This window comes from Manduca sexta, chromosome 20, assembly GCF_014839805.1.
Source record: "Manduca sexta isolate Smith_Timp_Sample1 chromosome 20, JHU_Msex_v1.0, whole genome shotgun sequence".
Classification (NCBI taxonomy): Eukaryota; Metazoa; Arthropoda; class Insecta; order Lepidoptera; family Sphingidae; genus Manduca; species Manduca sexta.
In genome coordinates, this window is record NC_051134.1 from 344,231 (window position 1) to 360,405 (window position 16,175).

The window sequence follows — 16,175 nt, forward strand, 5'->3', positions numbered from 1 at the left end:
AAACTAATAAATTTGAAATAACTGTAATTAAATCTGTTGATTTGCGCATCTCCGAGAAACTATCACTTGACCTATGGGATCAAACTTGCGAACACATTTTATAGCCTTCGCAGCCACTAAAAGACGATAAAAAACATTCCCAATATGTTTTATAGTTTCCCATCTCAAACGTCAGCAATTACATGCTTATTATTGAATTCCACTGATATACTCGTTCTAAAGCAATAAAAAGTATGACGCATTGATACGTTTCGCGGTACTTGTCTGTGACGTGACCTCATGATACCCTTTTCATGTTATTCTCTACACGTACAGTCCAGTAGGGCGTTGTGGTGTCGGAATTTCTGGCTTTATACCTTCGTACAGTTCTGTTCGAAGGTAATAGCGGCCATAGCCTAGTTGAGAGTGGAACGGACTGCCGAGACGTATGTCCGCAGGTTCAAAACCCAAGGGCACACACCTCTGAGTTTTCTAAAAAAAATATGTATGGATTCTTTGTGAATTATCGCTTGCTTTAAAGGTGAAGGAAAACAGCGCGATGAAACCTGCATATCTGAAAAGTTCTCCATAGGAATTTTGAGGGTGTGTGAAGTCTACCAATCCGCACTAGGCCAGCGTGGTGGACTAAGGCCTAATCCCTTTCAGTAGTAGAGGAGGCCCGTGCCCAGCAGTGGGACAATACAGGGCTGATGATGATGATGATGACACTTTTGTTCTGTAGTATAAAGATATGATTTTTTTTTTTTATTAAACATTCGTGCTCAAGTGGTTTCAACGGAACTCTTGTTTTGGATATCTGTATGTCCGATATTAATTTGTATTTGTTGTTGTAAATTAAGGCCACAGGGGCTATTCCGTCTACGGAGCAAATCCATCTTTTTGCAACTACGGCAAAAATACGTACTTGCCCCATAAACGGAATAAGAACCTCTTACCTTATATTTTAGATATTTCTTTTTCCTATATTTTAAAATATTATGGTGAAAACAAACAAGACATAAATACTGACGTACGGAACACTCGTCGCATGCATTTGACTCACATCTATCCGGTTTTTTAAAGAAGACACTATTTACCTGTTCTACGATGAAATGATAGCACCGGTAGAAATTTCAAAACAGGCCTTACATGTTTTGTATCGATACATTTTTATCTAATAACATAGCAGTATAACTGCATTCTTGAACCGTGAAATTCCAAGACCGCCTAATATCTTTATTTGTAACTGGTTTTAAAATTGAGGTATAACTAAATATAAACTGAAGACTAATGATCTAATGTTAGTAAGGAAATTTCAGTTAAGTGGGCGTCCAGAGGACAAAATTCGACCGTCGAATTTAACATATTTATATAATTGAACAACGGGGTTTCAATCCAACTTTTAAGGTATTTTATCAAAAATGTCGACATTAGAATGCATTAAAATAATTATTAACATCTTAGACTTAAGACAGTAATGACGACAAGAAAATATGGCGGTACAAAGCCGGGTTACATAGTATATTTATACAAAAATTTAATTTTACCCCATTCCTTTTTATGAATTTTAATCATGTCAAGTTGCACATCGTCTGTGCGCGCAATGTTCTTGAAAAGCACAACGTTGTTCTTCACGTATTTATAAACAATAATTACATAATATGTTAATTTTTTTCAATTAATGAACGTTGACTTACTGATTCATATTGGGAAGCAATTTTTGTTATTTACTTAAGGCTATTGAAGTATTTGAGAGGGAATTGTAATATAGATTTAATAATAGAACAATTTACAATAATTGTATCTCTTGAACTAATGATTCTAAATCAATAGACAGTGAACTATAACACAACAACACTAGAACTAGTTTGCGATGTCAGATATTTTGGGCTCACAATCTACATACCAGTGTATATTTTGATTTCAGTTGACTAAAACTATACCGCTAATCAAATATTTAGTGGTCAGTGAATTAGCAATTATGTGAAACGGTTTTTATAATGAAATACTTTAGCCAACTGTTTTGAACTTTACTTTGAACAATACAAGCTAAATATACCATAACAATGTTGCTAATGCAATCCCCTCGCATATTTATTTAGAAAATATCAAGAGAAATACTATAAGACTAACAGTCCTCCTTGCGAATTTGAAAAGCAATTTTAATGCCTAAAACATCAAGCTAAGTGGAGAAAACTTTAATTTCAACCTTATGTAACAGAGTTGACTTGATTATCACCTTAACTTGGATTATAATTTGTTTTTCTCTGTCGATGAAACTGCTAATAACATTAAGTGACTTGAGAACTGCGTTATTCTAATAAAATGAACAGTGAAATGTAAAAGGGAGACATTTATATTATATTAATGTTGAAGCCATTTTAGTTCTCTTTTAATATGATGTGTAAATGTGCGAACAACCATTTCAGCATCATTATTAGTATTACTTTGGTAATTTTAGTTCTTGCATTTATCGGCCCTGGAGGCGTAGTTGTATTTCATAGGAAGTATCAAAACCGCTTTGAGGACCGGGATTAAAACGTCGGAAAAAGGGAGATTTATTGCTGTGTCAGTCCAGAGTCTGGCATTTGTGCCTGATATAGCTTGGGGCTCATCCATTGCATGAGACGGGACACATATGGCGAAAATGGGGTACCCTGGTTGCCTCTGCCTGCCTTTTCGGGGATAAACGCGTGATGTGTGTTATTTAGTTCCTGCAAACATTATGTCGTGGCAGTATAATGCTGTGCCTTTATGTTTTCATGTTGGTATTATATTAAGTTGTTATTTATAAGTAGTAGCCAGGATACCTGTTTGATAAATGGCGATAGACTCGCCTATCACATCATGGGACGGAATACACGACGAAAAATGCACTGTTGCGCCTCTGCCTACCCCCTCGGGGATAAAATTGTGTGTTATATTGTTAATGCTAAAAATACATTCGTATTTCAGCTAGTGTCCAAAGATTGCCGAGGCGCTAAGTTAGTTGCTATACGTTTTAGTGACTCATTCAAATCGTGATATTACGCGGTATGGCGTGATAGAATAGTTTCCTGCGGCGAATGTAAATGCTTTGTCTTCAAATAGCGTGTCATAATTTTTATTAGCAATATAATTATATAGAATTTATGTTCGCATAAACAATAATTTGGTATTAGTTGATTAATAGTTTTCATATATTTAGTATTTAGATACGGTTTGAAGTTTAGGTGTAGACTGTGGTGTATGTTTTTCTGTATTCTATTGAAGACTGGCCGGGCAATACTTTCTGTGGTTTCTTCTACCACGACTTACTCGGAATCTGATCCCATAAATGGGGATATTAACTTTTAATCAGGCAATCAACTGAAGAAACATAGTCAAGTTATTGTTGCAACGTGCATTAAAAATCGTGTGGCGTTGAACCCACATTCAAAGGGATTAAGAGCTTCTTCATTAAAAATAGTTTATATCCTTATTTGCATAGCTCGTTTGATGTTTCGTCTCATAGAAAATAGATTAATTTTACCTTTGATCTGTGCTTTGTATACTTTGTAAATAGTCAGACATCAATAATCTCCTTAATCTTCATTCCTCTTTAAAGGTGAGCGGCACGAATAATTACTCAGTAAATGTGTGTTTTGATGTTGATTATTAACTATCAGGCGACTGACATGATGCTATGCTTGAATGCTTCTAACTTCTAACTGTAACGATCGCTTCTCATTTTGTGATTCATAAATTAGTTTGGTATTACGCCATGTAAAGAAATTTCAGAACATGAATATATTCTTATGAGAAATCAATATTCTATCACTCGTCCATTCATAAATCCGTTAGTTACAAAGATTTGTAAGGCATTTTACATTTTCTAGTAATATATTTACACGGTTAAACACGTATGTCTAATGGTTGCGGTATCTGTGTTTTCGTGCAAAAACTATGGGAAACTGTGAAAGCAGTGACGTAACAAGAGAAAGTGTAGGTACGAAAGCAACTAAATGAAACGTCACTCGGCACCCATTCATTAATCAATGTAGAAAGTTTACTTATCGACAATGTTATGGTGATGCACCGGCTACCTATTATAATTATATTAACACTTATATAATAAAATAAATACCTTTAATAAGGAAAGATTTTTTTTATATAATCCTTTTGTTTAACACTTATTACAACTTCACTCAATGTTGCTCAATTGATTGAAGAAACTTGAAAAAATCCAAGATGGCGTAACGGACGGCGCATGCGCGCCGGATCTCGCGGTCGACTGCGCGCACGCATTGGCCACGGCAATGACATCCAGCCCCACTACCTATAATTCTTCAATTTAAATTTGAACTCTATTGTACTTGTATAAAGTTGAAAATTACCTAACAAAGGCTTCGTTTCGGCTCATGAATTAACAAGTAGATGTCGTATTGGGGAAATCACAAGATAGTTTGATCACATCGAAACTAATTATTTTGTCTAATGTTGTAATGATCGAGGTACTTATTTTAAATGTCATTAGGATATCCTGCTAAGCGACTTTGACGTAAAACTGTTATGACACAACTCTACATTATTTAACGCTCATTATATAAACATTAAAGTTTTAATATAAACTTTTTACTACATTCGCTTATCCGCCTAGGTAGGTAGGTAGGTAAGTCTATTTCTGTCTCTAAGCAGCGGTATTTAAGCAATATCGTAACCAGCATAATTATTGGGGGAGATGAGGATTTTTGTTTTATGTAGATGACGAACGCTTTCCTATGCGCAGTATCATGTTTTGATTCATAGTTTTCAATTCTGGATCTTGATACTGTTTATGAGATGTTATTTAGTAGTATAAAAGAAATCTTACTTCTTATCTTATTTTAGATAATGCGAAAGTTTGTGAAAATATTCAGCTGTTTGTTAGAAGTAAACTCAGAAATATTTTAATGGTTTTGGCTTGCATTTGCATATGCTATTTTTTATTCCGGTAACTAACTTTCGTCGGAAATTATTGAATTATTTTATCTGATTTTTTCTTCTTCCTTATCTCAGCGGCGATAGCCTAGTTGGTATGGAACGGTCTGTCGAGACGAATGTCCGCAGGTTCAAATCCCCAGGACACACCCTACAAACTTTTCTAAAAGTTATGTGTGTATTTTTTGTGATTTATCGCTTGCTTTAACGGTGAAGGAAAACATCGTGAAGAAACCTGCGTACCCGAGAAATTCTCTGTAAGAATTTTAAGGGTGCGTGAAGTCTACCAAAACGCACTAGGCCAGCGTGGTGGACTAAGGCCTACCCCTCTCAGTAGTAGAGGAGGCCCGTGCCCAACAGTGGGATAGTATATAATACAGGGCTGATATTATTATTTTTATTATCTGAACTTTTAAACAGAGGGCGCTGGCTTCGTTCTGATGGCGTTAGGCGATACAGCGGTTTAAGGGCTTTTGTAACGGGAAAGCCTTTTAACATAGGCGAAGACGCGAGCAAGACTTAGTAACTATATAAATTAAAGGAGTTTTTAGTTTTTTTTATAAGTGCACGAAAAAGTGACTCCTCTGCACCTGATGGTTAATGGAGTGGGATCCAATAGAATGTCGACTGGCGAGAGATGATTACCCCTCGACAGTCGATACAATGATGCCGGCGTCTTGGAACCAGATATACACAGGCTGATCCCGGAACGCGACAAACGTGGGTCACTATAGCGGGTTTTAACACCTTGTGTACGGATGTCGCTATCCGGGCAGATAAATGTATCCTACCACCAGCATTAACTTTAACTTGTAATTAAATTCAAAATGTATAGCAGGCTTTTACAAGCTCTTATGAATAGTCAGTAACGTGGAACGCTACTACCGAGAAGTTAAGGCTATGAATTCTTTTGCGTTAATAATAAACATGGAATAATGATTAGTATTGTCTGTCTAATGACATTTTGCGTATGAGAAAGCGAGACAGAGAATTTAGAGTGCATGTTAGTAACATAGATAGTGGAACAGTCGCGAAGGGTCATTATATCCCGATTTCTGCCGGCTTCCCTTTTGTAATGTGTATATTTAAACTCTCATACATAATGTATATGATCTATATGATTGTATAGCACTTAAAACTTGCTTTATTTGTAATTTAGTGTTTCAAATTGTAATGTTGTGCGTAAATTTTATCGGAGTTTGAATTTAGCACTGTTAACACTATTATATGCATCCTTTTTTGTAAAAATAATTTACACTCTGTAGCTATGCCTATATATTAATAATATATATATATATATATATATTATTAATAAATAAATAATTAATATTTATAGCATAGTAAGCTAGAATGTAATTGTAATTCTTGCATTTTGTGTTGGCTTCTCTTTCGGAAAATTTCACGCTTTGCTACTGTTGGCTAGTCTAAATTTAGCTTTACCACTTTAATTCTTTTACATCCTAGGTTGTCATTGAACCCAAAAAGGCGATTTATAGGTAAATATATAGAAAGACATCGCAGGCGTATTGCGTACATGGTACGATTATCGTGCTGAGGTCTCGAGTTCATTCCGGCGTCAGGTAAAGTGATATTAGTTTTTTTCAAAAAGTGCTCAGTATCAGACCGGAGTTCGAATCGTTTCTAGTAAATAATACGCTTGGCAAATTTGTTTTAAGTTTTATTATTTATTTACAAATTCATTACATCGATAGTTAATCGAAACATGAATAATAATGACATTTTAATATAGTTGACAAAATGTATGATAATTCTCTGTCTACTTCTTAAAAGAGGAAAAGGCGTGATGTTACATTGAAACATCTAGAACGCGGTTGCTTTTTAACAAAGCTGTCTTAGTTTCTAACAATTTCCCAACGACGTTGATCCTTCAAACCGACGTTTCTCGAATGTAACCCCTTTTAGAAACAATTTCTTTGTATTTAACCTTACAATTTAGCTAAAAGGAATTCTAATTTATTATTAAAACTGTAAGTTTAAAAAAATATGAAGCAAAAGTTTCACATAATTAAATTATCCAAAAGGTATTATATAAAATATAATTATAATATCAGCCTTGTATTAAGTACTGTCCCATTTTTGGGCACGAGCCTCCTCTACTACTGACAGAGATTAGGCGTTAGTCCACCACGCTGGTCTAGCGCGGATTGGTAGACTTCACATACTCTCGAAATTCCTGTAGAGAACTTCTCAGGTATGCAGGTTTCCTCACGATGTTTTCCTTCACCGTTAAAGCAAGCAATAATTCAGAAAGAATATACACATAATTTTTAGAAAAGTCAGAGGTGTGTGCTCTTGGGTTTCGAACCTGCGGACATTCGTCTCAGCAGTCCGTTCCACAACCAACTAGGCTATCGTCGCTTCAAAGGTATGAAGATGTTAAATATTATAAACTAGGAATAGATATCAAACTATTTTTCAGATTTAATTGCGGAATTTTCTCCTGACGTTTCCAAGATTTTGCAGCCTTCGTGGTCACTGTCCGCTCCGTGACATCATATTATGTATGTTTACGTCTTTATTACAAAGCCGATAAAAATTGTATAGGCTTTAGTCCGCCACGCTGGCGTAGTGCGGGTCGACTAACTTCATAGTTTTGATGGTACAGATATTTCTAAAATAGAAATACTAGAACTATTTTCTCCATATTTGATATTCTCTACGTTACTCAAGAGTAGACTGTTAGGTAATGCCTCACACTATATATACACCTGTATACAACATTGTACAGTCATCCACGAAAGTGGCTGAAGAAATTCACTTTTTAGTCACCTTTAAACTTTTATAATTCTTATCAACAATCGTTTTTCATCACTAAAATAAACTTCAAATCTTTCTCTTCAATTTAAAAAAAGAATTTTGATTAGAATTAATTTGTAAAACCGTTTTAAAATAATTTTTTTTCTATTGACTTTTGCTGTTGACTGTACATATGAAGTTTTAAATAAAACTATTCGTCGATTTATTTCTAAGATAATATAAATTTCAGTAAACGTTTGAGGTATGTTTAATACTCGTAAACTAAATGTACATGATACGTGACTTTCTCAACATCTTTCTATTTTATTGTTAATATTTGTCTACATAAAGAGATAAGTGGAGGATTTAGAATAAGATATTTACTTCAAAATAAACTGTTTGTTTTAAAAACTTTTAATATATTTGAGTCACAAAACATACGAATGCAATAATTTGACTAATATTTAGGTTTGAAGATAATATTTCGCTGGCTTATTATAACATGGTTATATGTTATTTGATGTGTAAATGGATTTTTATATATCACATAATTGTAAGTATTTTTCAGTGAAAATTTCCAATATATCCGAATTATAAATAAGGGGGTAGTCATGAATTATGGTCTTTTCAAATTATTACCTACACGAAAATTTTTTATTTCATTTTTGCAACATAAGTGAAAATTAACATAGGATCATGTGATGGTCAATGATTTATTTTTAATAAAATTTATCTCGGACGTAGTATATAATTTTAATACTAAAATAGATTTATGCTACAAGTTATAATTAAGGAGTTTATTAAGTTCTAAATATAAATAGAACGAAGATACACACAGACTGACAGATATTACAGACAAACGGACCAAAAATTACGACGTAATCACAGTTTCTGAAATTAAGACCAAAATTTTTAAAATAACATTCACAAACATAAGCATCCAAACGCAGACACGTACAGATCAAAGTGAAATGCAATAACTCAACATTGATTGACAGCCCGCGATGAGTTTACCAAAAAGGCTGCGCGCACGCATCAGGCACTACCGTTAGACGTCACTGACCACTGGCTACGCACGTGCTCACCGGCCTTGAGTGTAAACTATTATCAGTTTATCAGGTGCTCGGTATAGATTAATAGTATAGTAATTTTTCTGATCAATCTTCGGTCTGGCATGAATCGATGGTCTTTTCTTGGCCGGACCTAATGGTTAATTTTACAAAACTGATGGTTTTATAGAAGTGAGTGATGAGCGCTGATGCGCGTGCGACTAAAGGTGATTCACGTTCCTCAATGCCCAATTAGTGGACCATGATGCCAACACTCAACCTTAAATGCATAGCAGTTCAAACATATTGTTGATCAAAAAGAAATCGCGTCTTTCAACAGCTGCTAGAATTATGTTAAGCTATCTTACTGTTTTCGCCAAAGGGCTGGTAAAGTAAGTCTCTAAAACCAATTTTACACACGTGCCTGGTGATCATTATGCATATAGATACAAAATATGCCCGGCAGCCACCAGTGAGTATCTAAGATCATACCCGAATATATTATTATTCATGGGGTATGCAGAAGACGTATTTTTGTATTCGCCATCGCGATGCGCATTTTAATACGCGTGCTCTCCGCGTGCACAAAGAAATGTGAGAAAAATATAAAAATACAAGTTCCTACATCGCAATTATTGCGCGTTTTTGATGCGTTAGGCATATTGTTGTGTTAATTGATTTTGAAAATTATTTCAATGAAGCCAATGTCGCTAATAGTTAGACAGTAAAAAATATCTGCGCTTTGCTTCCATATATGCGTTGGCCCTTAGGAGCATTAACTCGTTCAAAAAGTGTGCATTTAAATTCCATTTTTCATAATATGCATCTAGTAATCAGGCCATACTGCCTCATTAGTGGAGATAGAATACCAGAGCTATGTTACTAATTGATATAATCGTATGTTGTTAAGAATTAATTAAGAACATACCTCGTAACACTGATAACTAATGGTCGGTGCATGTCGTAAGAATATGAGTTATCACTTTAGCATAAGAGTCTTGTTTTTATTTATTTATTTATTTGAACAGCCAACAAAACGTACACCTTACATAGTTTTTTTAACAATTCAGTGAGTAATTGCTGCAGTACTGTTTTAATTACAGGCTGTCACAGCATGAACATATTAATACATAACAATAAAAGATTGGCTGCACCATAAGTGCAGTATATTCTAAATATAAGACTGAATATAAAACTAAATTTAGGTTTTTAACTGGTAATATTTTTCTAAGATGATCTATTCATAAATCCACGCGTTTATCCTTCTAGGAGTTTTTTACAATGCTTTATCATTACAGTTTTAATTGTGTATGTTTTTAAATGTATCTATAAAGAGAGCTATTTATAAATAAATATAATAACAAATTAACCACCGTCTGATGGCGACACAAGCTGCCGGTGATAAGGATTGCAAGTCAGAAATCTTAAAATGCCGCAGTTCAGATGTACTGCCTTCTGCATCTGGCTCTCGACCCAATGGCCAATTAATATATTTTGGAAATATTGGTCAAGGCTCTTTGGTATAACATGGACAGAAACGATAATCAAGACAATAATTATAGAGTCCGATAATTATAATTATGTATTCAAATGTGACGTGTCGGTAGTGGGCGAAGTTCATCTATTTGATTGATTTTAATATTTACAAAATATTTGTTCTCTCAAGGAGTTTCTCTGAAGGTTTAAGTTAAGTAAAAACAACGACCACACCAGATAGCACCGTATAACTGTTCTATAGGGATATTATTTCGGGCGTTAATTTTGAAAAAAATCTCACAAATAGTGATCCAACCTGGGTATCTAGAACGGGTCTTAACCAATGTACAATAAACTCATCAAGATATATTTTTACTTGTAACGTTGTAATTGTATATTAGCTGTATACCTGAACTAAGTTTGAAATTTTATCTAAATCCCTCGCCTATTAAGTATGCATCAGAACTCCTAATTTAATTGTGAACTATCATCCATTGAATTAGACGGATTTAAATCCCTTGTGAATAAACAGATTTCTAAGAGATAGATCGTTTCATTCACCTTATGTTAATATGAGAACTTAATAGAATTACAATGGATTGAGGACTCAGGAGATCTGGTGTGATTAGTAAGTACATATCTCTATAGGCTCGATCCGTATCAAAGGAACGAAATACATATGGTCTAATGTGGCAACCACATTTTGCGGCTCTCCCTTCAATATCAATTATATTCTTACTCAATTGTAAATTTTAAATATAATGAGAACGATTTGCGGACCGAATATATGCATTTTAGTACCTATTTTGCGTCAGGTTCTCTTTTAGAGTATTTATCCTTCGCCACTGTTAAGTACGCTTCCTAGTGTAAAAGTCATTGTAAATTTATAGACAAATATTGTTTCCTTTCTTTTTATCTTTCTTCAAATTTCGGTATTCAATATAAACCGTTTCAACAACTATCTGCCTGTAGTTGATTTTGGTTCAATTTCTACTTCATTACCTCCTTTTATGTCGGCAGCTGGCTATGACAACGTCATAACCAGGCGAGACACGACTTCAGCATAGATTTAGAACCTCGGAGATAAATTTAATGAAACTGCTTATTAAATAAAGACGAATTTTATGTTTATCTTCACATGGTTTAGTATCGTATTTTATTTTACTAATATTATAAATGCTTCTTTCTGAAAATGTTTGGTTGTTTGTTAGAAGTAAACACAGCTACGAATTCTGTATATGCCCATGGGTAGACCAAAGACTACTTTTTATCCTGGTAATTTGCACCCATGAGAAAAATGGGATTTTTAAATCTCATGTTTCAAATAGATGGCGCTGGCCTCGTATCGTGTTTTATTGATTTTAAAAGGCCTTTCTAACGATGAAGCCGCAAGCTACATCTAGTAACAGACAACTCCTTCAGCGGTTCCGTACAATGGCACTTGCCAAAGTAATATAGATGTTAAGATAATTAACTCGAGTGAGCCACGTTTAGCAGAGTTCACGAATCGTGACTTGTTGAATGGAATCATGCGCCAGATGTTTTTTGGTAACTGTTACAATTAATGTTTAACGGTAAATTTGATTTCGACAAATATTGCTGTATACTTGATACTATTTATTGTATTTTATATCGAATTGGTTGGGCTAAATCTAGAAAGTAGTGGCGAAGTTTCAATATAACCCGATTCCTGCCTCCCTTTTCGTAATTTATATAAAATATAATTATTAGAATGATTTGCAGACCGCATTTATATAATATATGACAATAATATCAGCCCTGTGTTATATACAGTCCCACTGTTGGACACGGGCTTCCTCTACTACTGAGAGGGACTAGGCCTTAATTCACCACGCTGGCCTAGTGCCGATTGGTAGACTTCACACACCCTCGAAATTCCTATAGAGAACTTCTAAGGTATGCAGGTTTCCTCACCGTTAGGAATTTGTCATCATAAGCTGGATGTAGGATAAAATTAAAATCCTTAATTCCTTCGTCAGATAATGATATAGTGGTTTTGACAAGCTATACACGCGTAGGTTAGACAAGATAACTAAATAGCTAAAAACAACAAACAACAAACTCTAAACTAAGTCGGTCAACGTTGTAAATCCAATGACCAATAAGATATCAAGATGTGTACTGCTGCCCTTGGTACTTATAACAATAGACTTTATCTAGTAAAAGTAAAATTCGCTCGACATTTTGATATGTCTATCGATTCGTGCTCACTTTCACTTATATTATAAGTTAATCTGTTCAATCGAGTCCGTTACCTGCTCCATTCTACAAGTATTTTATTCAAAATCTGTAGAACGGTGGTTTGTACTAATAAAAAAATACAAATCGCCTATACTTTTGTGCGAACCAACATATTTTTTCATCATAAAAATAAAAGCCATTTACTTTACACCAAGAATGTTTTCAATTTGACTTAGGCGATTTCAGGTTTTCAATTCGCTTAGTCACTCTTGTCTTGATTTTACATTGAAGTAAAGATAATTATCTGATCTGAACGTGGGACACCATCTTATGTTCTCTGATTCAGCAACTATTTTTTCCAAGGTTATTTACGAATATTAATGACAAGCAAGCCGCTCGCCTGATGGTAAGTGATACGACCGCTCATAAACAGTATTAACGCCATCGCAAACAGCCATACAGGTTCATATTGACATTACGTTACTAAATGAAATCACATACTTATCTACTCGACATTAACACTTTACAATGAGTTACTGTAACCATAGATTTGGAATAAAGATTTTTTTTTTAATGCACGGCGGTGCATTTACAAAAATCTACTTGATGGTAAGTGGAGTGGGGTCCAACAAAATGTTGCGGAGAGATGATTACTCCTCAACAGTCGACGAAATTATGTCGGCGTGTTTGAGCCGGATATACACAGGCGGATCCGTGAGGACTTACTTACTTACGCGGGCCACTGTGGCGGGTTTTAACACCTTGTGTACATTGGTCGCTATCCGGGCGGATATAAAATTTATCTTTCCAACAGCAACAAAAAGTAATTTTGATATTACGTACCCTAATAATAATATTGGTACTCTAAGAGAACATCACACTTTCATTCAGAAATACACTCACGCCGTACGCACACGCCATATTCGTACTAATATAATAATATCAGCCCTGTATTATATACTTGCCCACTGCTGAGCACGGGCCTCCTCTACTACTGAGAGGGATTAGGCCTTCGTCCACCACGCTGGCCTAGTGCGGATTGGTAGGCTTCACACACCTTCGAAATTCCTATAGAGAACTTCTCAGATGTGCAGGTTTCCTCACGATGTTTTCCTTCACCGTTAAAGCGAACGATAAATTCACAAAGAATACACACATGATTTTTTAGAAAAGTCAGAGGTGTGTGCCCTTGGGATTTGAACCTGCGGACATTCGTCTTGGCCGTCCGTTCCACACCCAACTAGGCTATCGCCGCTTACTAAATTAATTCGTACTAAACTACAGTGAAAAAAAAACCAACAACTAAAACCAGGATTTTTGGCAGCTATTCATCATGCCTGAACGATTATTGGCACAATGTGAGCAAAGGTAAAGTTGAGTATTTGGTTTCATTTAGTAATACCACGTCAAAATAACCCTGTATAAACATACCTCGATATTACCATTGGTACCCAATATGAAAGAAACATACCACATAACATCTCGGCTAGCTCCGTTTGCGGCACTACTTACGTCTCTGTTAACCCCTTCGCGGATAAAGGCATGGTTTTATCCATGTATTGCGAAAAAGGATAACAAAAATAGTGGTATTTTGATTTGTATTCTGTAATAACAGAACTAATTTCATAAAAATGCTTTCGTTAAAATATTATTTAATATTAAGAAACGTAATATTGCAAAATCAAGTTCTGAACAGTGAAGTTATTTTGTGATATGAAATAACTTAAACTCGTTTTGTTAACTTGTTTATTTTAGAAAATTGTTTTTTTCTTCTCTGCCATACGTATCCTTTTGTTAAAAATTTAATGAAATAAAGTTCTCCAACAATAAACATTATTACTAATACAAAGTTCTAAATGAAACTAGGTTCAACTATCGATGTTTATCCGACTGTCAATAAAGAAGGAAAATAATTTGTGCGAGCTTTGTATGTCATGATTATAGTTTTGCTAGAGTTGTAACATTAAGGAAAACCAATCATAGACATGAAAAACACAATACAGCCTAATATAATACGATTATACTGTAATAAATAATTACAGTAATAATATATAATAATATTACCGTACCGCGTACCTCATAATATGAATTTATCAATTTCTCATTCTATTTATGTTATTTCCAATTTGTGCATGTCGTGTTCACTTAAAGAAGGTTGCAAATATTTTAAAGGTTGTACTGTATTTAGTATTACTTTATTTTATGAATGTTAAGTGTTTGTAATTAGTTTTGTGGACCTAATAATATCAGACCTGTTTTAGATACTGTCCCACTGTTGGGCACGGGCCTCCTCTAATACTGAGAGGGATTAGGCCTTAGTCGACCACGCTGGCCTAGTGCGGATTGGTAGACTTAACACACCCTCGAAATTCCTATAGAGAACTTCTCAGGTATGCAGGTTTCCTCACGGTGTTTTCTCTCACCGTTAAAGCAAGCGATAATTCACAAAGAATATAAACATCATTTTTTAGAAAAGTCAGAGGTGTGTGTCATTGGGATTTGAACCTGCGAACATTCGTCTCGGTAGTTCGTTCCACAACCAACTAGTCTATCGCCGCTTTTTTTTGTGGACCTAATGAAGAGAAAGAAATTACCTATATATAGATTTATTCGGTGTTAGCTATAGAGAATAACTATGATTATTTCTGATTACCCTCATGTTTGTAATATTTTGATCTGACTGTCTCGGTGGCGTAGTTGTTATTGTACACAGTACGGGTACGACTACCGCGCTTAAGTCCTGAGTTCGAATCATGGATAAAAAAATGCTAACAAAGTTCTTAAAATGTTATCAAGGAACACAAAAATTTAATGTAAACTATCTAAATCGATTTGTAGTATTGTATATATTTAGTTCAGAAGGTTATTTGTTCACATATTATTTTAGCTGAAGTGGATATTGTGTACAACACACGTAGTTTAACGTCTAGAAAGTAAATTCTTAAGACTAACGTGAACAATCTAGAACATTCTAATTGAATATTGGCCCGCAAATGAGATTCTATTGAAAATTCTACTCGAGTCGTTAAATTGCGCGACGCGTCGGCGAAAAAGTGTTATGAAACGACCCGGACTCGCACCCGGATCTTACTACGAAATTATGCAACCATCACCCGCTGTCGCCGGTTTTAGTATGTCCTTGTTGATGGGAAACAATCAATGTATATTAAATTCACCTAGATTGGAATTATGCAATTCTATTGGCGTAGATATTATGGGACGCTATTTTTATAGTGATGCATTTTATTCTATAGGTTCTTAACCCATTGAAATGTAGCGTCAACATAAAAAAAAGCATTATTTTAACACATTTTCATTGAGACGGTATACAGCAATTTCATATTTCTAAAATTAAAATATCAGTACTTAACTTTATTAACAACTTCATGTATTCTGTAACCACTAACCAAAGTATTTGTACCTACTGCATTACATTCATTAAGTATTTTACTATAGAGAGATAAATAAAGGACTGAGGGACTGTTTCACAACTGAGTAAATTGTACTCGTCACATAAACCTATAAGATGCCTAAATACAAGTCACACTCTAATCTATGCTCTCATAAATAATAATAAAATGAGTCCTATCTACAATTGCTGTTTAATACGATAATTGGTAAATAAATATTACCTGGAGCTTGTGAAAGAGGTTTTTAATGCTCAGCCATGTGCAGGGGTGCGGACAGTGGGAAAACTAATTGTTCGGGAACGAATGTCGACTTCAATACGTTCCTATACAATTGTTAAAAAACCTAACCTAAACCAGCGCCGCT

The 16,175-nt window shown here is 34.7% G+C and overlaps 1 protein-coding gene across 3 annotated transcripts in view; it reads right to left on the minus strand.

The window, feature by feature from the left end:
• Window positions 1-16,175, minus strand: part of LOC115449721 (tyrosine kinase receptor Cad96Ca) — an 88,534-nt gene that overhangs the window by 60,656 nt on the left and 11,703 nt on the right. For 2 of the 3 annotated variants that reach the window (XM_037440727.1, XM_037440725.1), the window contains exon 1: window positions 4,085-4,231. The exons of the other annotated variant lie outside the window; for it this stretch is intronic. The gene's annotated coding sequence lies outside the window, so the exon portion shown is untranslated. Of the gene's footprint in view, window positions 1-4,084; window positions 4,232-16,175 lie in introns of those variants that run through there. 3 annotated transcript variants of the gene reach the window in all.